Raw genomic sequence first — 22,793 nt, forward strand, 5'->3', positions numbered from 1 at the left:
AGACCAAAACTCTAAGCTTCGAGGAAATGTTGAGTATAATTCCAGTTGCATTTTCCTTTCATGGAACTAAATTAATTAATTGTAACACATTCTCATAGAATTGAACTGTTAATTATTTAGTTTGCACACTCTGCGTGTGAAATAACTTTTAGTGAAACTTGAAGTAACTATAAGTAATCTGCCTCATATTGTTGTATGAAGAATTTATTTAAAAGTAAACCTGCCATATACTTAATCAATATACCATTAATAAGCTCAATGTGATATATTCTAAGATTGTCTGCATCATCTCAGTTGAGGCTGTGTACTTGGATGTGGGCGTGTGTGTGTGTGTGTTTGTGAGTGTGTGTGTGTGTGTGTGTGTGTGTGTGTGTGTGTGAGCAAGCTACTACATCACAGCCTGCTTGCTTGCTTGAGTGCTGGTATGTGACGGGATAGGCGGTGTCATATTTCAATGGCCTGCTAGTCAAGCACTGAGAGTTTGTGTTTATTATTTTGTGTACTTGTGGCAATGTGCCCCGCCCATGTGTGCATTTGTGTGGTGTGTGTTGTGTGGTGCGTGTTAATGTTGGTGTATATTCATTGGTACACGGGATATAAACGGGTCTGTGTTTCACGTGTATTTAAAAATGTATAATTGCATTTAGGCACGGGATTGCACATCACTGCACGTGCATTTAAAGGAAGTAATATGCGCGCACAAGGTTGCACATAATTAATTCACGTGCTGGGATTCAAGTGAATAATTAATTAGTAATTGAATCCCAGCACAACAGTATAAATAGATGCACGTTTCATTCACTCAGGGTTGGGTGTTCAGGGCGAAGGAACGAGAGAGAGTGAGGAGAGAAATTAATAGTGAACAATTGCTACGTGGTACGTGTTTGTTTAGTGTTCGTCCCTGTGTGTCAGTGTCTGTTCGTTTTGTTTATATATTTATTTTGGTGTAAGTGCCGTGTCCTGTTTTGTGTTTAAAACCTTTTTATTTTGCAATAAACCTTCTGAACACTACCATTGCGTCTCAGTTTCACTCATCACCACCGTCTGTCTGTGTGTTTCTTCCGGGTCTGACGTGTCACTATCAGCCAGCCTTGTGACAGTACTTAATAAAATACTACTATTGATTAAAAATTCCTTGTGTCTGGGCTTGAATGTGTGTTCATAGTAAATCCTCAATCTTTTTAACATGTCAATTAAATATTGTTAGTAAGAGAACTAATCAACCCAGATAAACATTAAACAATCAATTATTGAATTGTTCCTACATAACTATGGTACTGTTTTTGAATGTTTCCTAAGGTATATCATATCAATATTGAAACATAGTCAACACTATACACTTGTCCAAAACTCTTCTGATTTGCTCAGACCTGTTTCCATCTCTAATATTCAAATGTCTGTAATTTTTCAAAACAATATTTGGATGGAAATTGCTTGTCCCAATCAGCAATATGTTTTTTATTCTTCATCTGTAATACAGGTGTAGCCTTGAGACATCACAGTTTATCCACTGCAGACGGAAAGGGAAATTCATTTTTACATATTTGTTTTCTGGATGAGTTACTTCTATTTACTGACACTTTCTCAGTTTCCCTAGCTTCGCCAGCTTATCCCACCAAATGTTTAATCTGTCAAGGATCTGGAGATGTTTTAGTATGCCATTTTTTTTTTTTTTTTAGTGTTGCTGTTTATTCTAGGGGATGGAATCAGGGGCAAATGCATTTTCTCCTTGTGTTGGAGTTTTGCCCCATATCAAAAGTAGGCACAAAGGATGTAAACCATGCAACCCAGCTTTGGGACAGATGCCAGTCACAGTTCATAATGCCAAAAACAGTACCAAAATGTTTTTCAAATGATGTGAGAAGCTAGTAAACAGCACAGCGAGGTCTAATAAACCACACAGGTACTCTTATAACTAATACAGATATGATACTGCCTCTTTTGGATCTGCATCTGACTGGAATCATACTACAGATGTACTAATTCAGTATGGGAAGCATGATTTGTATGTATATATATATATATATATTATATATATATATATATATATATATAAATCTTTTTTTTTTCTTTCTTTTAATATGTTGATCAAGTTGTACTGGCTTAAACTAGAGTACTCTTCTAATATAACTTTCATTCATTTTCATGTACTTTCTTTTTCCAGTCTGGTAAGAATCCCAAGCTTGTTTAAGCTTTTTCATGTCACTGTAGCTTATACAAGATTAGTGTAGATCACATGCTTCTCATATCAACAAGGGGCTTGTTAGTGCAATATTGAATAGTCTGCTGCTGAAGAAATGCATGTTGACAATCCACAAACAGTATATTTTAGTAGCATTCAGGCCAAAAGTACAATTTGTTGGTGGAGAATATGTGGAGATGTCCATTTCAGATTTCCAGCAAAACAGGTGACCAACTCTCTTATGAGGCTCAGATCTGAGGATTTAGAGTCAGAATGAGAATACATAAAAAGCCACTAAAGGACCAAAGCTCTAATATATTTGCAACACAATTATTACATTTTCTCAAACTGCAGACCAGAAATGGAGAAACTAAAAAGACTGACACAGTGTTGCACAGTGCAACATAATTAAAAAAAATAAATAAAGATGGCTTTGCCCTAAAATAAAGGTGTCTTGGCATACAATAAAACATGCATAATCTAAGAGGTTGGTTGCTGAAAGAGACTCCGAAAGAGATTAATAATGAGACTGATCTGAAAAAAAGAATCTTACCCATATAACTACCACTGGAACTCCTAAGAATAGTATATATTATTTATTCACTACAATATACTAATTCTAGTACATATATCTATATAGAGAGGGTTCAAACAACTGCTCTGAACATGCCTCTGGTAACTGTGCCACTGATAATTGTTCTGAGCATGACACTTAACAAAAATGAGGAAACAGATCACTCTCCAGCCAATTGCAATAAACTGTTTTGTACAGCCATCAACCCTTCTCTCAGCAGTGACTGGAGTGTTTAATAAAAACCATTAGGTTATGGATGTAACCCTGGTTCCCTGAAAGAGAAGACGACTGCCAATAATACTTTTGGGACATGCCTGCCACAGGTCAGGTAGGTATTCACTGAGCATTTTATATCAGAGCTGCTGATAGGCCCCTCTGGTGAGTGACGTCCTCGGTCCCGCCTTCCGAGGTAACAAAATCACTCCAACGGAGCTCACTTCCTCTTTTGCATCGAACCCTTTCAGAGAACCAGGGTTACAGCCGTAACCTAATGTTCAATTTCAATTCAAAGACGCCCACCAATAATACTTTTGGGAAAAGTATAGACAGCAGGCAAGGGGTGACTCGAGACCGCAAAACCTTGGTTAGCGGTGCAAGCAAGCATCCTCAAGGACCATTGTGCCTGATGAAGACATAGAGGGATCTACCACATTAAGTCGGTAGAACCTGGTCAAAGTATGCAGGGTATCCCAGCTAGCTGCAGTACATATGTCAGATATGAGGCTCCTCTAAAGAGGGCCCATGATGTAGCCACTCCTCTGGTAGAGTGCGCGGCCACCCGCCATCCTTCTTCAGCACCAGAAAATACCTTGAGTAGAACCCCTTCTCGGGGAGGTGGATTCTACGAGGTGGGTGGCTCGTTTCAGAAGTAATGCAGAGGACAGAGACCTGGAGAGGGTCGCTCACGGATGTAACCGTGATCTCTCAAAAGGGAGGAGGACCCGCGTGTAACCGGAAGCGTGTACAGTGACGAGCACCCAAGTGTCCGAGGTGCATTCGCACCTATATTCCAACTGGTGTTGTGTAAAAGGGTGGGTCTGAGGACGCAAGCTTTCAGGGGCCCTGCTCTAGAGCGGCTGCGAGCCTGAGGCGCCTGAGCGCAGGGAATGCTCTGTGAGGGGCTCTGCGACAATTGGAGGATGGGGGAGACCGGGGCTCCCAGCGCCATGGACGGTTCAGTCAAGCTAGCTGGAGAAGCTGCACCAATAGAACCTGAGGCTGGAAAACTGCACAGATCTTGCAAAAGGAAGCATATCCCAAGGCAGAGAAGGCACAGAGGAGGTGCCTGTCCTCTGGAGGAAGCTTCCTACCGCAGGATGTGTAGGCATGGAGCTTTTGCATGTTCATCATCATGGTCACACCACGAGAGAGTGAGAATAATGGTTGCCCAAGCACTGAGGTCGTCCAGAAATGGAGGAGCTGGGGCTCTGAGGTCCAGAGGGTGTCGAAGCGCTGAGGGTGTCTGACTAGAGCACCGAGGCACCAAGGGAGCTGAAGCACCATGGGTACTGAAGGTATCGGGGGTCTGAAGCCTTGAGGCCTGAAGGTGCGAAGCACCGGGGGCGTTAATCAGTGGAGCATCGAGGCACCGAGGCACCAAAGCAGCGAGGGCACCAAGGGCTTCCAAAGAGTGGAGCACTCAGGCACCGAGGGTGCAGGAGCACTGAGGTCACTGAGTGGAACAAGGCTCTGAGGCACCAAAACATTAAGGGCACCGCATGCACCGAGGCTTTGAGACCCCGACTTCCAGCAATATTTTTCAAAAATAAAGCAGGGGAACTCCAGTAAAACTTGAGTGAGAGCTCTTTCATACTCTCAATCATAGCAACTGGTTTGGGTTAGTACCTTACCTTACCGCAAAGAGAAGCAAAAAAGGAAGTGAGCTCCGTGGAGTGACTATTTGTTCCCTCAGAAGGCGGGACTGAGGAAGTCACTCCCCGGAGGGGCCTATCAGCAGCTCTGATATAAAATGCTCGGTGAATACCTCACCTGTGGCAGGCATAGCCCAAAAGTATTGTTGGTGGTCATCTTCGAATTTTATGGGAGCTGATTTACAATTACAAGCCCCCATTTCCCTAAACTTTTTCTGCTTTTTGGGCTTCTCTCAGCCTGTCTTGGCCATTGAAAGCTTTTCTCAGCTTTTTCCGGAGAAAAAACGACAAGGGACCTGTGTATGATGCTGTTTTGATGATGTCGGACAGGGTCCAACATTGGACTGGAAAGGAAAAATTGTAATGTCAGACCTGGTCAGACCGCAAAGGGTTTAAAAAAAAAAAAAAAAAAAAATCTGCTAATGTCTATATTGTCACCATTCCATTTGTGACTTGAAATGTATGTGATTTATGCACATACAGCGCTCTGTAATGCAGACTTGTATTGAAAAACAAAAGGTAACAGGCAGAAATGCTTAGAAATATACTTTAATCACCAGCTCCTTACTGTTGAGGGTTTGATTTATTTAAGCACACACACAAAAAAATACAAGGTCATACATCTAGGTGTCAGGGACCTGCAGCTCCCTATCTTGTGCAACTGAGTACCAATCAATGGCAATTAACTTCAGCATTTGAGTGTTTCATTGTCAGTTTATGGCCTCGGTACACCAGTACGGCAGTAAAAATGTCAGCACCCCGGAAGAAAGGAAAATTTGCTTCCAGTCGGCTTTTAAAACACTCAAAGTGAATTGCCATTGATTGGTAGTCAATTGTAAAGATGAGGGAAGGGCAGATTTTCTTGATTTGAAATCAGTATGTTAATGAATGGTTTGAATACCTGCTGATAAATACTTTTCTAATCTCAAAGGCAATTACAAATATGAGTTTCTGGAAAACTCTAATACGTACAGTATATTTTCACTGCTCCCCTTATCATTGAATGCTACCCTGCCCATCACATCACTGGGTGCATGCAAGTTATGGGTGGTTTGGCATGTCCCAACTTTTGAGGCTTCAAACTGCACCATTGAAGTTAATTTAACTAATTTGTGTAAGGTATTCCCTGACATTTGTGGCTGTAGAGCTTACACATTGACCAGAAGAGCTTATTACTGCTGAATTAATTGTTTGTTTATTTTTGTAATATGCATATTTATTTACTTACTTATTTATTTTTAAACTGGAGTTTGAATGTATTGTTTTTTTCTGTAAAGTTTAAAAACAACAAAAATGTAGAATAAAACTTCAACAAATTGTTTTACAATAATGAGAATTCAGTAGTCTCCGGGCTAAGAGGACATCCCTTGGAAAACAAGCAAAGTGTTCTTATAGCTAAAGACAGAGTTAACCACCAGACAAAATATGAATCAATAAATAAATAAATAAATAAATAAATACATACATATGTATTACTTGTCATGAGGCACGTGCATCAACATATGAAATTAATAGAATAAGTAAAAGCAAAACAACAGGCAAGTGTATGTTGGTAAACTATAATAATAAAGTAACAAACAAACTAATGTGAATAAAACTAAAGCAAAGTAACATGAAATTAGCTGGTGGGTGTGTTTTGGTCTATCACAATCGCAGAGGCAAAAATAATGGCCATTACTTATGGTTAGTTAATAAACTAACTGTCCAAACTAAATTAACACAGCACCCCTACACACGTTACAAAATGCAGCAGCACTATACAAGACATGCACATTATTTAACAGAATGGTGAAGCAACTCACCAGAACGGGACCCCCAAATTGCTCTGCGACTTGTGTTTGATTCAGGTTTTTTTCAAGAGCTCAAATAATTCCAACTTTGTATAGCAAGAGAAACAGCGGCACATTTTGCAGTTTGTTTATACTCCATTTTGTAGCGATGAGGTGCACTTGTGGAAATGGTTCTGGAAAGATTTAACCAATCCCTCAAGGACACTCTCACGATGACAAGTCGCATTTTTACAAAACAGTACTGTATCCATTGCGAACAAATCGCTATCGGTGCCAAGAAGGTGTTCTTTTAAGTGAAGTTCCAGTTCCTTTAGCCAGAGCAATGGGAAAAATCTGTTTCTCTTAGACTACTGTATAAACAAGAAGCCTTTATTTGTTCTCACCACCAGTTAGGCTCATAGACAGGCAGGTCTGCTTACTTGCTTGCTGAGTGTCACTCAGCACAAACAAAACTGTTTACTGCATTTTAATACATACCAATGTCTGCAATTACTGTGCATTTGTTTACTTTATCACTCCAATCACTTGCACGACTTTAAAATCTGAACCTAACTGTTTTTTCTTTAGTTTTTAGTCATAAGCGATCTCTTCATTGTAAAGGTCCAACCACACTATTGAACCCGGCTATTGAAACTGCTGTTCGGCTGCATTCGGTACTAAATATCGGGTTGCTCAAAGGCGCTCTCATCGTAGGCCAGCATTTTGAGATTTGTGAATTATATAAAAATAAAAAATAAAATAAATTGATGAACATTTTAAATATATACGATTCTGTTTATATTCAGACAGTATTAGACTAATGTATAATTTTGAAAAAGTAAGATATGAAAGTGTAACGTAGGAAAAATTAACTTTTTTTAAAAGCTGCTGACCCAGATGCCCTTTGATTCTAATGCAGGTAATTTATGTCCACAATGCTATATCCTACAGGTCTACATTTTTCTTAATGTTACAAACTCATAATCTGAAGTGAATAATGAACGACAGAAACACCAAAACAACACAAATACTAAATATTTAAATTTGACTGTTAAAATATGTATTTATCATTACATAAATCCGATTTGTATTGTCAGTACCAGACAAATTCCATTTAACTATAGCAACTGACGAAACATCATATTAAAATAACAACAGTGAATTGGTTCAGAAAATCTGCCGCCACAGGAAAATGAATGGGGATGGAAGTCTGCAGCAGGAGGCTGGTAGACCCACAGCCCGAAATGAGCTGCAGGAGGTCAGCAGCAGAGAAGCGATATCCCCCACCAAAGGGGCCTGTTCAGAAAATGTAAAAGGGGCCTGTTCAGAAAATGTAAGCCTAGCACTCTAAAAAAAAACTATTTTCAAAACAACCAATCGGAACAAAAGAACATCAGCATTCTTCCATGTGATTGGCTTAATCTTCTCTCAAACACCAGAATGTACATGCCACAAAAATCTATCGAATTTGAACCACCGTAGGAAATGAAGTCAGCAGAGACCACTACCTCTGCACCGAGTACCATAGCTGTAACTTTTACAGGTTTTCTCCAGATCTGCTGAAAAATAACATGATAATTCGCAATGTACAGAGGGGAGATTTTATTGTTTTGACACCACATTTATCTTTTAAAATATGAATCCTTTTGAATTAAGGGTTGAAAATCAAGGTTTGACATGGTTGAAACCATAACTATAGTGGCACTATCATGCTGCTATAATATAGATCAGAATATATTATCACACAATAATTATTAATGTAGCTCTACAGAATAATTTTTAGCCTGACAATCATTTTTTAATCCTCCAAAACGTGTGTATAGTACATCAGTTTCCAACACGGTATTTGAGTAATGCATTTTTTAAAGTACCCTGCTTACTACCTTCGACAGAACATTATTGAAAAAAAAAATCTGATGAGTTAAAAAATGCCGTCTTTCATATACTAGACTACCACTATTGCAGAAGCGATGCAACATGTTCAAAAAACATGCTTGATTCTGAATTTCCATACCTGCCAACTTTAGAAAATGGCAACATCTGGGAGTGCAATGATACTATGTTATTTTACTGGAGCAGAAACAACCTGTTGTCCTACCTTACAGTAAAATAAAAATAAGTATACTTCATTATAGAAGCTGTCTGATCTGTGTTTCAATTTCAATTCAATTTTGTTTATTCTTGCAACAGGTTTATTTTTAATTTAAAAGTGAAAGAAAATGCTTGCGAAACAACTTTGCCTAGTGCTAGATAAGATGGACATAAAAGCTTAGTCTCAGCTTCATGAACTAAAGACTGGTAGATGTGATTTAAAGCTGCTTTTCAGCTGCTTGGATTGACTGATTTCAGCTGCCATTCTCTTAAAACTGGCCAGTGATGAGAATACTCCATTGAGTAAATACATGATAAATTTAGAGGGACTACAATCATGACAAAAAACCATTTGGAAATAAAACTAGTGATCCATGCAATATTTCTACAGTAAATACAGTACCGGTGTTGTTCAAACTGTAAACAACTTTTCAGTCTAACTTCTGTTTCTGTCTCTCCCTTTTGATACAGCATCTGAACTGAAGAAAAGCTGCCCTGGCACTTTATAACACAGACATCTTATTCAGCATTCATTTTATAACTAAATAAATATTAGGCCTATTACGTGATTATCTTTCCTAATGTATTTACTTTTTTCTGCAAGAGGAGCTGCGGGCCTTCTCAGGGAGACGAGACACTTCAGCTTCGCTTCAGCCCCACTCCGGCAGTCAAACCTGGGGCGAGCCCATTCCCTCTTCCCCTCTCCCGACCCGCTCTCCTTCTCGCACTTGGTTTACTTGTCTGTCGCTTCGAAACTGAACTCCCGACTGCCGTTTAGCCAGACTATTTATAGTTTAAAAACTGCTAATCCAGGAGTGGGAATGTTACCTTTTTTTTTTTGGAAAAAATATAGCGTTGATTACATGGTGCTTTATGCATGGTTAATTCACGGAAAGTTACATTTTTGTTTCACTATATATGCATTATAGAGAGGGAGTTATTTTATTTTGTATTTCAGTCAGATGAGTGTTGTTATGTGTCCCACGGCGCCCCCCTTCCCCGTTTATAACGCTCTTCAGTTATAACGCTCTGTGATCAGGTGGCGTGGCTGGTGCCGCCAGACCAGGAAATGAAATAATAACAAAGTTTGTACGGGCAAAACGGCACTGCTGCGCTCGTATTTAATAATTAACAAAATCAACAGTTTAAACAAAAGAACACACAGAACAAAGCAAAGGGCACTCTGGCCAAAGTAAAACAAATACAAACATTTTCAAACAAGTATATTTTCGATATAGCAATTATTTTTCTATTCATGTAGACTCACGTCTCTCTTCCTCAATAAGCCTGGAGTGCGTATTTTTATATTCTGTGGCCGTAGCCTTAATTGCCTAATTTAATACAATAATTACCTTAAGGCTCCAGCCACATTCCCACGAGGGTTCTAGGGAAGGGGTTTTAACCCCATCCCCACCGACTACACATTATAAGACTGGCTTTTTCGCCGGTCTCAAACAGTAAATAATAAGACAGATGGCTTTGTCCGCCTGCATACAAATACAAAATAATTATATAACAATAATAATAATAATAATAATAATAATAATAATAATAATAATAATAATAATAATAATAATTATTGAAAGCATACATAAATAAATATGCAAGGGGTCAGCACTTTGCCACACGCTTGTATTGTGTGTCCCCCGAGACCCTCGTTATAGCGAGGGAGCATTGTATCTGAAAATGAATTAAAGATATATCAAGAACATTTTGAGATATCTTTAAATGATTAAAGATATCTGAAAATGCATTTTTTGATATCTCATTTAAAGCTTCCTTTTAGATATCTCAAATACATTTATAGATAGATGAAAATGATTTTCAGATATCTTTAAATATTTGAAGATATCTTCAAACATTTAGAGATACCTAGAAATGATTTAAAGATATCTTCAAATATTTAGAGAGATCTTATCTCTTTGAATTATCTCTAAATGATAATTTTGCTTGTCATACAATGCTTGCGTGAATGTATGTTGCCATTCAATTGTTCAAGGGCTTTTGCATGAAGTAAGACTGTTTTCTGCTGCTATTACAGATGCACATTGTGTAGCTAAAAGGGCAGCAACAGTGAACATTATACTGTATATTTATTTTGCCAGTGATCATTTTAAATTTAGGCTTAGAATGGTGTCACCCGTCCCTGAATGTAAAGATCAAGTCCCGATCCCAGACTAAGTGCCTCCGGGATGGAATTTGTCTCGGATTCCTAGACACAGTGCAATCTTACAGCTTAGTGCCACAGTCAAACCAAGCATATCTGTTTGGAGCAAAGCCCCTCCCCTGCCGCATCATTTTGCAATGCCTTACACAGCCCCAAAATGACTGACACATTGGATAGCCAATCTAAGACATAAAACTATAGAATCCCACTGTCATGTGACTTTTTACACTCACATCACATGTTCCCCAACAGCCTGACACTTATCTGCTTTGGCCACAGCAAACAAAATTTGTAGAATATTTTAATTTCAGTGTTTTCTTTGTTTATGCAAAATGGCTGACTGAAAGTTGAAGTGACACCAATAGTGATACGTCGGTAATGGAAGTGTCCTATAAGGCCTACCCCACCAAAGAAAAAAAGTAAGCACTTGTGCAAATTCAGAGAGGAATGGGTTATAATGATCATACACGTGGATTAAGAAAGGTGCAAATTATTCAACAAGAGTTATTTTTATACATTTTGAAAATGTTGTTAAGAAGCATTCAACATTGATAAGTTGATATTTAATTTTCAAATACTGTTATTAAATATACAGTAGAAAATATGTAAATATACAATACCTCCCCCCACACCACACCTCCCTCATAAAAAAAATGGGGGAGATGTCCCATTTTTGCATTTTGAAAAGGTGGTCACCCTAGCTTGGAATGTTTTTTACATATTGTTATAATGTTGATTTCCTCGACTCTATAAACGTATGTTATTTTTTATTATTATTATTTGTTTATTTAGCAGATGCCTTTATCCAAGGCGACTTACAGAGACTAGGGTGTGTGAACTATGCATCAGCTGCAGAGTCACTTACAATTACGTCTCACCCGAAAGACGGAGCACAAGGAGGTTAAGTGACTTGCTCAGGGTCACACAATGAGTCAGTGGCTGAGAGGTGGGATTTGAACCGGGGACCTCCTGGTTACAAGCCCTTTTCTTTAACCACTTGACCACACAGCCTCCTATGTCCTGAGGAACTATTAATGTGGGGTACTAATGATATCTGTGACCAGATTTTGTACATTCAGTATTACCTAGGCTACCAATAACACTGAGAAATCGAACAATGAAACTATGAGATGGATTGTACGCTATAGGAGAAGTGATGCTCTTGAAGCCATTAAGGATAGAGGGGTGGATACAATGAAGGCCACAACTTGGTACAAAAAAGCACTTGGTGATCTACTTAAAAAAAAAAAAAAAAAATAAATAATGTGAAGATGTAATTAAATAGAGTAGTATATTAGACTTGATACAGATGGATAAAGGAAAGCAGATAATGGAACACAATATGGCCTGAAAATCCAAAAGGTAAATTATTTATTATAAGAGTATTATAATAACTGTGCTATGGAACTGTTACATAAAGAGAGGACACATGATGACTAAGTGGGAAACACAAAGGTAACCCATTAGTCTTTCATAAAAAAATCATGTTTTCTCTTTATCCAAGTCAAAAATTTAAAAAAGGCCATTTTAAAAGAAGCATATGTTTGCTTAAATTACAACGATAAAGCTGAAGACACCAGTTGACTGACTTTAATGTTTTATTAAAATTGATAATTGAAACTCAGCTGCATTGCTTGTGATGTCAGTTGTTGGCCATTGATTTATGAGAAATTATACAATTCATTCAAATGTTGAGTTTCTTAACCTTTTTAAATCCTGTGCAAAATAAAACATTTGAGTTCCTATAGTGCCACAGAACAATTGACATTGCACATTCTTCCATTAAAATCCTTGTTAAAATGATTTACAAGCACAAATATCAAATTGTTAACGTAAGACAAAACACTCAGGTGCAATAGTAATGTACAGATGCCGACGGGAAATCAGAAATCTGTAGCAACTGGTGAGTTTATGACTGCATTTGTGGACAGTTTCAGAACCAGCGCTGTCAAATCCTGATTACATTGTTTATGTACATAACAAATTACATTGTAAAACATATAGGGCTAGATGTAAGTATGCAAATAACTGTGGGTGCAAAATTCAAGTTGCATTGCGGCCAGGCAATTATTTTGCACTGCGCCCTATGTAAGCTTAAGAGCAATGCTAATTACTCAAAATGCACAAATAATGATAATAAGGGTCTCAATGAGTGCATCGGTCTATCTAGCGGCCACACTTGCAGCTAAGGTTCCCAGCTCTGACTTACAAAAAAACAAGACACCAGAGTCATTTCGTACAAAAATAAATAATTCAATAAATAAATCATATACTTTGACATTTAATGTCCCGGGAAGTTTTCCCAGGACAGCTGCCTCAAAAAGAGAACAATCCAGGCAAAACCACATGAGGGTGCCACTCTGGAAACCATCTATTTTGACATCAAAAGGGACTCAGGTGAGTCAAGGCTTGACTTTACCTAAATAAATAACGTGATTCAACAAAAGGCATCTGGGAACACTATTGGATAACTGTGAAGGCAAACAGGGCCAGACATTGTAAAAGTAACTTCCTTTCTTTCCATTCCTGACAGTAATCCTATCTGAAACATGCACTTTACTTTTGGACTGGTATTTGTAGGTTGAAAGTTTAAATACTCACACGTGTGGATGAAAAAGAAAGAAAACGAATGTACGCACATGAACAGACAGCCCATGTTTTGGATTTATTTTTTATGGACACATTCATGTTCAAGAAAATAAGACAAACTGTCTTTTGCACAGTGGCAAAAAAGTGTTTACTGTATATGTACTCACAAAATTAGTTTAACTGTTTTTTTCATGACAATTTCAATTTACATCACCTTTTTTTTTTTTTTTTTTTTTTTTTAAAGGGATTCCATAGCTTTCTAATCTTTAAATTAGACTTCTGCTAAAATCTGCACAATTGAAAACCTTATTACACCTTCTCATTTGTACTGTACAGTATATGCCTCTTCCGGAAATGGGAGCAATTCCCAAAACACCCTACCTTGAAAAAAGGTTGAATTGCTACTTAAAAGTGTGCCCTTTATTTATTTATTTTATTTTTTTTTACTGTATACCTTTACCATTTTTAATTTCAACATATTAAATTTAAAAGATCCAGTGGGATTACTGAGGTTTGTAATAGCAGTGATATGTATGGAAAATGGGGAACTAATAAATATAACCCCTTTTAGGACACAGCAAAACATTAAATTGAAGGGGGAGGTGAAATGCATTTTGTTTGTTTTTTTAATTATTATTAATGGAATGTTAATTAAATCACATATTTGCACACCAACAACATTTCAAAGGCAAAGATAGGGAAATGCGCTGCAGTGTGGACAGCACTCTATTTTAATGCTAGTATTTAAAAGGGAAACATGCTAAGCCTACACTGTGTTATACACTTAGCACGCATACCTTTTACTAGATTAGCCTGATAGAAAACTGCGCTTGAACTGTCGGTTTTGCGTGGCCAAATGTAGCAAATCTCTTGAAACATCTACTCTAACTGTTACCATAGTGAGTTTACCCCTTTTTTCTACCAAATTTAAAATTGTCGAATTTGAGTGTTCCCTCATCAATGCCACAGTTTCACCCTAACACTGCAGCAGCACAGGCCAATGCAGCACTCTGTGATATCCTCCAATATCTATGACAACTTTAATATATGGTTTCTCTAAATACTAAAATATATAAACATAGATTGGCCACGCTAATTAAAAGCTTTTTGTATTTCTATATTTTCTTCAGAGGATGGCCAGAGGTCTACTGCTGTTGTGGCCACTTCATGTATCTTATTACAGTACTTTTTTTCCTTACACACACACACACACACACACACACACACACACACACACACACACACACACACTTTTGCCTTAATCACAACTTTATGCCCTTGGGTGTGTGTGTGTGTGTGTGTGTGTGTGTGTGTGTGTGTGTGTGTGTGTGTGTGTATATATATGTATCAAATCATTCATTTCTCAAGGTTTTCTCCCAATTTCTCACATCATCAGTTAATGTATAGCCATCTGTTGTTTTCTCAGAATTAGCACAGTAATTCAGTAATTGAGCTCTTATATTTGTTCGAGGAACAGCTGCATTAGATAAGATTCTTTTAGCTTTTCTTTTTTTATTACATGCCTTAGGGATATGAAAGACAGTAGTAATGCAAGCAAGACTTTAAAGGGTCTATTCATAAAAGTTCTTGCCGACTATCCCAGGTAATCGAATTTCGTTTAAAACTAACAAAAGTTGTCCATATTGATATTCATAAAATTATCTGTGCAGACTGGCAACTGTCGCTAAGCAATTTATGAACGGGTATATATTTGTTCACTACCAAAATCCGTCTCCTTTTGATGACATCATCAGCTCTATAAACATTTGCTCAATTCTGTCGTTAGCTGTTGGGAACATAACCAAATGGAATCTACCGACAGCTCACCCATCATGTTATTAACAGCATGCCTGAATGATATGTGATTTATATACTGTAGGATGAGATCATGTTCAGGTTATTTCAATTACCTTAATAATTGTTACTGTTCCTTTGCTTTGCAGGAGATATGCAATTAGATGAAAAACACTTGTAAATCAATTATTTCAATTATTATTTCAGCTTAACATACAGCATTACTTTAAAAAAAAAGTTAGGCAGTGTTAATCATGAGAGCATCAACTTTTATATGAACACAGTTTAATAAAAAAAAAAAGCTGTAACAATGTGTGTGTTTTTTTATTATTTATTTATGGGGGGGGGGGGGGTTGTCAAATACGGTCAGATAATTTTTTTTGACAATGTCATTTTGATGCTGTTGTTAGTTTAGACTCCACCGCACCCAGCGTTCAATAACTCCAAGTTGTCGACAGCATTTTGCTGTCATTCACTCTCATGAATAGCAGGTTGACGCTCAGGACCAATGAAATATATATGCTAATGAGGTAAATCATTAAGTTTTATCTCAATTTGTTTAAAACATGCCTTCATAGATGAAAATCGTTTGGGGCTTAATGACGCATTTCAATTATTTCTTATGAATAGCAACTGCTGTTAAATAGGCGACTATGGATGGAATCCGATCATGTACTCCTGTTTTCTCATTTCGACAGGCGTTAACCCTTTATGAATACACCCCTAAATGTTCTTTGATCACAGAACCACAGAACCAACTGAAAGGAAATGTGGGATTCCATGAGCTTGACCCTTGCAGTCTCTCATAAAAACTTTGGGGGTTATCTTTGATCCTGATCTATCATTTGAGAGTCATATTAGGGAAGTTACTAAAGTATCTTTTTACCATTTGAGAAACATAGCCGAACTTAGACCAATTATTTCCGTATTTGATGCCGAGAGATGCATGCCTTTGTTTAATCTAAAAATGATTATTGTAATGCACTTTTTTTCTAGTGTACCAAAATGTGTGGTATCCCGCTTGCAGCTTGTTCAGAATACCACCGCTAGAATTCTGACTAAAACCAGGAAAAGTGAACATATTACCCTTGTTCTGGCCTCTTTACACTGGCTCCCTGTGTAGTATAGAATTGATTTTAAGATTTTGCTGTTAACTTACAAGACTGAATGGATTAGCACCAAGTTATTTGCAGGAGTTACTAAACCCATATCTTCCAAACCACACTGAGATCACAGGATGCGGGGCTGCTGGTTATTCCTAGGGTCAACAAAATCATCATGGGAGGTAGGGCTTTTTCTTGAAGAGCTCCTTCGTTTGTCAGGGAAGCTGGGACCATTACAGTTTTCAAGTCAAAACTAAAAATGCACTTTTATAAAATGGCTTTCTTAAAGTGGGTTCTTTTATAAAGTGGGGTTTAATGTAACTTTAAAATTGCTGATTTTGTATTGTGTATAATGTTATTTAAATATGTTACTTAAATGGTCTGATTATAGCAGTTGTATGTGTGACATGCTATACAAATGTATTGTGGTTTGTTCTTTTTTGTGCTATGTACCGTACAGTGCTTTGCGATATTTTTGTATACAATATAAAAAGCGCTATATAAATTTAATAAATAAATAAATCTATTATCATGCTTTATGTATTTATTTATTAATCGTATTCAGATGTATAATACTGTATGATTGAATGGTTATTGAATAGTTAACAAGGTACAGGTTATGCCAAGTTTCTTAACCAAACCTACCTTGGATAGGTGCTAATGTGAGCTGAATTCCATCAACCTACTGTGGACCAATTTACTAATGTCTTACAATGTCTGTCTGATTTTAATCAGGTAAATGTTTTTGTTAGAGCATTTTATAGCACTTGAGAATCACCCTGGGTTGCATCATTATTTTTGCACACTTAGGATACTGAAATGCAGATATCAATGTTTTATTATTTACCTGCAGCTTTTAAAATTTCCAATCAATCAATATCCAGCTGTTTATTTTCTAATAAGTGCAACTGATAAGTGAAAGTATTTTTTATTTTTTTTTGTAAGTGGTAAGGTATTTTTTTTGTTTTTTTTTTAAATAACTTTTAACATTGTTTGTGACCTATTTTTATTGTCCTGGTTAATCTACAGTAGACAAAACCTGTTTGCCTTAATATACGATGGGATCTATAAATGTCTGTTATCTGTTATTACACTTAATCATTGGTCTATATAAAAAATGAATATATTTTCCCTTTTCAGCTTTCAGCAATAACAAAATAATCCTTTACTGACAGACTGTGAACATTTTGTTTCCTGCAAATAAAACGTAATTCATTATAATTCCCTAGTGCATACTGTGAATTTTAAGACCTGTAGACAGGGGACTACAGATCTCTGACAAGAATTTTGATATTGTTGTAGATTGATGGAAGTAAGGCGGTTAAACAGAGAAACCAAGCTGGGCGCCCGTGCCTCTGAAATTGGTTCTAGTAAAACAAACGCATGACAAGCTGGCCATTTGTTCAAATAACCTCAGACAGTAAAAAGGTGTACTGTGGTAATTAAGCATTAACATATGTATTTTATGTTAGTGTATTATGTTTATTGCTGATATATATATATAGATATATAGATATATAGATTATATATATATATATATACAGACGTTCTCAAATTCGTTGGTACCCTTACAGCTCATTGAAATAATGCTTCATTCCTCCCTAAAAGTGATGAAATTCAAAGCTATTTTATCATGTATACTTGCATGCCTTTGGTATTTCATAGAATAAAGCAAAGAAGCTGTGAAAAGAGATGAATTATTGCTTATTCTACAAAGATATTCTAAAATGGCCTGGACACATTTGTTGGTACCCCTTAGAAAAGATAATAAATAATTGGATTATAGTGATATTTCAAACTAATTCGTTTCTTTAATTAGTATCACACATGTCTCCAATCTTGTAATCAGTCATTCAGCCTATTTAAATGGAGAAAAGTAGTCACTGTGCTGTTTGGTATCATTGTGTGCACCACACTGAACATGGACCAGAGAAAGCAAAGGAGAGAGTTGTCTGAAGAGATCAGAAAGAAAATAATAGACAAGCATGGTAAAGGTAAAGGCTACAAGACCATCTCCAAGCAGCTTGATGTTCCTGTGACAACAGTTGCAAATATTATTAAGAAGTTTAAGGTCCATGGAACTGTAGCCAACCTCCCTGGGTGTGGCCGCAAAAGGAAAATCGATAACAGATTGAACAGAAGGATAGTGCGAATGGCAGAAAAAGAACTAAGGATAACTGCCAAAGAGATACAAGCTGAACTCCAAGGTGAAGGTACGTCAGTTTCTGATCGCACCATCCGTCGCTTTTTGAGCGAAAGTGGGCTCCATGGAAGAAGACCCAGGAGGACTCCACTTTTGAAAGAAAAACATAAAAAAGCCAGACTGGAATTTGCTAAAATGCATATTGACAAGCCACAATCCTTCTGGGAGAATGTCCTTTGGACAGATGAGTCAAAACTGGAGCTTTTTGGCAAGTCACATCAGCTCTATGTTCACAGACGAAAAAATGAAGCTTTCAAAGAAAAGAACACCATACCTACAGTGAAACATGGAGGAGGCTCGGTTATGTTTTGGGGCTGCTTTGCTGCGCCTGACACAGGGTGCCTTGAATCTGTGCAGGGCACAATGAAATCTCAAGACTATCAAGGCATTCTGGAGCGAAACGTACTGCCCACTGTCAGAAAGCTCTGTCTCAGTCGCAGGTCATGGGTCCTCCAACAGGATAATGACCCAAAACACACAGCTAAAAGCACCCAAGAATGGATAAGAACAAAACATTGGACTATTTTGAAGTGACAGTCTATGAGTCCTAATCTGAATCCTATCGAACATCTATGGAAAGAGCTGAAACTTGCAGTCTGGAGAAGGCACCCATCAAACCTGAGACAGCTGGAGCAGTTTGCTCAGGAAGAGTGGGCCAAACTACCTGTTAACAGGTGCAGAAGTCTCATTGAGAGCTACAGAAAACGTTTGATTGCAGTGATTGCCTCTAAAGGTTGTGCAACAAAATATTAGGTTAGCGGCCCCATCATTTTTGTCCATGTGTGGCAATGTGACCCGCCCCTGTGTGCATATTATGTGTTGTATGTTGCGTGCGTGTGTTAATGTTGGTGTATAGATTGGTACACGGGATATAAACGGGTCTGTGTTTCACGTGTATTTAAAAAGTGTAGATTTTTATTTAGGCACGAGGAGGGCACAAATCACTTCACGTGCTGGTTAAATGTACTATGTAAGCACGGGGTTGCACAGAATTAATTCACGTGCTGGGATTCAAGTGAATAATTAATTAGTAATTCAATCCCAGCACAACAGTATATATAGACACATTTTCTTTCACTCGTGGTTGGGTGTTCGGAGAGTGGAGAACGGGTGAGAGAGAAGGAGAAATAAGTTTAAATATCAATTGCTATTACGTGCTGGTAGGACCAGCACGATACTTGTTTATTTAAAACTCACCGTGTTTGTTTGTGTGTCTGTCCGTGCACTGTATAGTCCGTTTTGTTTGTCTCTTTATTTTGGCGTGAAGTGCCGTGTCCTGTTTTTGTGTTTAAAACCTTTTATTTTCTGTTCTGTTTATTTATTAAATGCTGAGCGAAAGCATTCGCTCAGCTCCACCAAACTCTACCTCTCTGTCTGTTTATTTCCTGCTTCTGGTCTGACGCAACCCACTCCGGCCGTCTTTGTGACACCATGCCATTTTCATTTGTTTTATTATTTACAATATTATGTTGAATAAAAAATCAATAGCAAAGTCTGATTTCTATTAAATATGGAATAAACAATGGTGGATGCCAATTACTTTTGTCAGTTTTAAGTTATTTCAGAGAGAATTGTGCATTCTTCGTTTTTTGTGGAGGGGTACCAACAAATTTGAGCACATCTGTGTATATATATATATATATATATATATATATATATATATATATATATATATATATATATATATATATATATTGTTGTTTTATTTATAGCTATGTTGTTGTTTTATACTGTATGTTTGTGACGATGCCTGTATAGTGGATTTTAAACTTGTTTTATTGTTTTGTGGTATGGGTGTCAATTTCACATAACAAAATGTGTTGCAAGATTCCACTTTCCCAGCTGGTTTCATTAAACATCTACCAATGTCTAGATTCCTTATGTTGTGGAACCCTGGCAGACATATCTACAGCTGTTTAATGTGAAACGCATACCTTTACCAACAAATACATTCATGTAGCTTGCTCAATTGTTCAGCCTTTGGCTTTAAAAAAAAAAAACTGTGCTTTGTTCAAAATGTCCTGGTTCCTAGTAAAATTGCCCGCACAGTTTGAAATCTGCCTCACCTTTGTCTGGATACATTTGTTGGTACAGTAATTTTGCACTGCACACATGGTTGAGTGATTTGCATAATTCAGGCTAAAAGTGGGGTGTTCAGTAGACCGGTCAGTTTGTATGTTTGGTGTTTGTAACTCTGAGGTTCTACTGTATTTACATAGTAGTTACTTAGTAAATGCATGTGTACTTACACATGATTACAATGTTATTATGCATGGTTATAATCAGGGGTGTAGGGTCGCAGGGGAGCGCTGCTCCCCCATTTCTCTTGGGCAGTATCTAGCCTGTTTTGATTCTTGAAACAAATGATTTGAGAGTCGCATAAGACGACTTTTCAACTCTTTTGGCTTCATGTTCTGCGCAACGTGACCAAGCAGGTGAGGTGTTGTCATAGGTGTTGTCATAAGTATGTTACTTGAGAAATGTGAGACAGACTGTGTACAATGTGTCCTGAAGAGAACATAAGAGAGAGGAGCTGTGTGTGGGGGGGGGGGGCACGCTATGATGCAATACTGTAGATCAAACCACTGCAAACATATGGAGCCTTCACACAAGGAAACAAAAATCCAAATGCTTTTATTTTATTCCTCCAATCTGTAAGAAATATGTCAGAATGTATAAGCAAGTCACATTGAATCCCTTAAGGAAATGCAATAACTAGACAGTTCTTGTGCCAAAATACTCTTGCTACAGTATGCTCTTTCTGAATGTTAAAATATGGTGTGGAAGCACACTTCACATACGCAGTGTGGGCCACCCACTACATTAGCTTTGTGCACAAATTATAAGCAGTGCAGGCACCGTCACTGAGGGATTAACCCTCATAATCCCATATTAAGTAGAAGGTTATACTGAAATGTATTCTAAAACTTCCCATTGGAACCCAGCAGGAGTACACAGAAATAGACATCATTACATGGTATAGAAATATTTTTCATGATTTTTTTTCACTTACTGTGCAGTAATGTAAATATGTCTGTGTTACGACACTGTGGTCTTAAATATTGCCGTTTTGTTTGTTGCATAGAAGCAGCATTGACCATATTCCATATTTAGAATTAGTAATATGACATACTGTACCTCCAAATGCAAAACTGTTGCCGTCATGATAGAGGCACTGTTACACAGTAAAATCAAAACACTACAGGGTTATATTCCCAATCATAACTGTGCAAACTATTATTCAGTTATACCTTTCATAAAGTTGCCTGTACGTTTTCATATTCCTTGCCTGGCAGCATAAAAGCTTAAATTAAATCTAGTAAGAAAGTTGATGGACTGGAGGAAAAAGAACCAATAACCACACAGTATGAACTATAATTTACATAAAAATGTAGCAGCAATCTTGCTTCTGGAAGCCACTGCTGATTGTAAACAAAAGTATTCAACTGAATGGTGTCAGAAAAGCTTTGCTACTTTCAATGTATCTAAGCAGTGACAGATCTAAATAATCGCCACTGTTTAAATATTACGATAGGACCAAGCCTGGCATTTCACCTACTTTCAAAGACATGCATACACTAAAGTGACCAACACACATGTTGGTTTTCACTAGGTCCCATTTTTTAATGATTTAAACAGGGGTGATATTTAAACTATTTGGCATTTTCTCTAATGAAAACCAAATTGAAGGAGTTCCTATAGACAGAAGAAATGCTTCAAACTGACCTTGCTACCTGGCTTTTCACCTCAATAACTTCAGAGAATGGATATTACTGTCAACACCTCTTTCCCATTGAGTTGTGATCTATGAAGCATTGATAGTGATTTTCCATCTCCTCTGAATGGAAACCACTCCACTAGCATTGAGCCTTTTTAGCTTTAGTCAAGGTAAATGTAGATTTCAAACCCACAGTGAGTGCTTGGATAGGAATTTACAGTCAGGATACAATTAACGTGATTCAATTTTTTATTTTCACCTCAGCAACGCGTACAACTTTCTTCTTCTTAAAAGAAATAATAAAAACTTGTTGTTTCAAAGATAAAAGCAAACAGCTAACATGTTGACTAGTTACTAATCCCAAGAATTACCAGCTTTTTAAATTTATATTTAGAAAACAATACATAAAAACTTTGCATTTGTGCAAAAGCTTAAACTGTCCCAATGTAGCAAAATGCCAACGGGCAGTGAAATACCCATACAAGCCCATACCAAGAAAAGCTATATGACTTGATTTATGAAGAATTTACAACAGCAGTCTATCTGGTTGAATGAAGTTTTCAAGTGATACAGCTACCAAACATATTCAATTTTTAATTGCTCCCAATTGGAGCTTCTTCTGTGTAGCTGTCTACAGTTGAGACAGCAGCAACAACTTAATTACAACTTCCCGGATAAAAAATACATATCAATAAATAGATTTTGGGTGTGTACCATGAATACTTAAATACT

General features: G+C 37.3%; 1 protein-coding gene across 6 annotated transcripts in view; it reads right to left on the minus strand.

Moving 5' to 3' along the window:
- The window catches only part of LOC117426678 (low-density lipoprotein receptor-related protein 1B-like), a 361,324-nt gene that overhangs the window by 234,003 nt on the left and 104,528 nt on the right, over positions 1–22,793 (minus strand). The window lies entirely within an intron of this gene.

This window comes from Acipenser ruthenus, chromosome 11, assembly GCF_902713425.1.
Source record: "Acipenser ruthenus chromosome 11, fAciRut3.2 maternal haplotype, whole genome shotgun sequence".
Taxonomy (NCBI): domain Eukaryota; kingdom Metazoa; phylum Chordata; class Actinopteri; order Acipenseriformes; family Acipenseridae; genus Acipenser; species Acipenser ruthenus.